At 40.7% G+C, this 2,400-nt stretch overlaps 1 pseudogene; it reads right to left on the bottom strand.

The window, feature by feature from the left end:
- Positions 1 to 1,675: 1,675 nt before the first annotated feature.
- On the bottom strand, positions 1,676 to 1,764 carry Gm27449 (annotated as a pseudogene).
- Between the last annotated feature and the right edge of the window lie 636 nt (positions 1,765 to 2,400).

Raw genomic sequence — 2,400 nt, 5'->3', positions numbered from 1 at the left:
AGAAATGCTAGTACTTTCTACTAGGTAGAAATATAGTACTTGTGTATGAAAATCTCAAAAGGAAATGAAAATAATTTTTAAAGTTAAGGACCAGAGGAGTCAGTCAGAATTTGGTTGTGGATAAAGTGTTTACTTATGAAGTTAGGGTACCTGCTTTGCTTCTTCTGGAGATGGAAGGAACAGCTGGGTCTGGGGAAGAGGCACCGCCCGTTGGACATCTCATTCTCAGAGGCACAGATGCAAGGTCAGACACTGACATGTGCTGGCCGAGGATGGGGTGAGGCTTGGGACATGAGGCAAGAATTTTAGGGAAAGTGGCAGGTTTTGTCTAATCTTTTGCATCCTTATCTGCCTCAAATGAAGCCAGAAGCTGCTGAAAACCCAACACTTTGATTGATGGGCTTATTGATGGAGGGAACGGTAATCACATTTGGTTACCTTGTTTCCTTTGTCTAAGTGACAGCTAATCGAAGGGCTTATATTTATTCACAGCACGAGGGTTAAACTCCTGTGGATCACAGGTTTCCAAACACGAGTACACTCTCTGCTCCCATTAGGCACTAGGAGCTCCTAGGCCTACGAAGGCAAAGTACCATCATACACTGCAACCCTCTGCTTCCCGCTCCCCAGCCAACTTCAAATTGATTTATATTGCTACCTTCTCTGAAGACTTATTTAAAGGAAAAGTTGATGAGGTAGAACTTTAGAAAATACTGTTGGGCAACTAAAATACCACTATGAAGATTTGTATTAGAAGCACTTAATAAAGAACAATACAAAGCACAAGGAAGAATTGGAGAACAACCTCTGTTCTCGTTATTAGTGGCCCCTCCCAAGATACAAGATGGCAGATAAGTGGAAAATTCCCTCTGGGCTTCCACCATAAGCAGCCAATTCTCCACGCTGTAAATGTTTAATGTAGTAGATAACTCATAAACCATATGTACGCACATTCCCAGGTAGTCCCCAGGCCCCTCTGCATTTAGGAAAATGATGTGCCTAGAGCCCACCATGATCTGTGACCAAACCTAAGAGAGGCAAGCCACTTCCAGCTCCATCCACTCAAGAGTGGAGGCCAGTTTTCTGTGTGAGTTTTAAATATTGTCTTCACAACTGTGGAAGCCAGTAACGATGGTGACCTGCGCTTGTTCAGTCACCACAGGGAACACAGCTGCTTTGGAACAAGAATAAATGTCTTCCAGGAAGCATTAACATTCAGTTTGTTTATTACTTCAACTGTGCCACAGACTAAAGCAATGGAAAAAAAATGTACATCAATTAGGAGCTGAGAAACATACCAGTAAAATTATCATACACACATTCTTAAAGTAGAGGCTCTTTCCCAAGAAACATTTATACCCTGACTACCCCCCAAAGATGTCTAGAGTAGTTCTTGGCTGTTCACAGTTAATCTGTGGGGTACTCTGCTGGCATCTAGTGGGACAGGAATGCCATAAATCTCTCACAATGGCCAGGAGCGTATCCACAATCAAGAAAGATCTCACTCAAAATGTCAGAAATACCAGCACTTAGAAACACTGAAACTTGTGGTTTATATAAGCTATAATATATTTGCTACCCAACAAACAACTGAAAGCAGGCAAGTTTATGCTCATTGTGTTTCCAAGGTAAGCCTTAAATCACACATCTAATAGAATTTCTTTTTTGTCCTTTTTTAAAATTAGATATTTTCTTTATTTACATTCCATGCTAATCTTCTCTGTATAGTTCCAATTTTAGCATATGTGCTGTCGAAGTGAGTACTCTAATAGAATTTCTAAGTCTAATAGAATTTTTTCTGTAAAAAAAGTTCATGAAGTTGAATTTTCTTCCTTCTCCAACCCCATAAAATATTAAATAGTCATTGTAACTGCTTCATTTATAGATAAATTTCATTTTTTCCTATGCATTATTAAAATTTCTGTGCCCTAAGCATTGCAGCACATATCTGTATAGTCCCAGCACTCAAAAGAACTAGGCAAGGGGAGTCCAAGTTCTAGACAGGCCTGGGCTACATAGTGAGACCATGTAGCAAAAGAAAAAAATCATATTCACAAATTATTTCTTAGTCAAATCCTCCCAAATTTTTGAGAAATAAGCCATAGAATAACAAGCTCAAGTCACTGCTAATACCCATCAGTTAGGTGTCCTGACAAGAATTGGAAACTGGCTTTCCCAAGTCTCACTTTCCCATTTGGTCCACTGCATCATATATGCTCCTTTATTAAAAATGCCAGGAAGAGGCCTGAGGAGGGTAAACAGCCACTCAGGCCATAGGAAGGTTTGTAACCGACGCATAGTTTCCAGGTGAGAGAGTTTGGTTTCGATGAGAAGGGCAGACCAGGGAAGGCAGAGCTCCACAGTGAGCTCACCAACACAGCATGTCCCCAGGTAACCACT

Source organism: Mus musculus, chromosome 2 (assembly GCF_000001635.26).
Source record: "Mus musculus strain C57BL/6J chromosome 2, GRCm38.p6 C57BL/6J".
NCBI classification, from domain to species: domain Eukaryota; kingdom Metazoa; phylum Chordata; class Mammalia; order Rodentia; family Muridae; genus Mus; species Mus musculus.
This window is presented reverse-complemented; position numbering and strand designations above follow the sequence as displayed.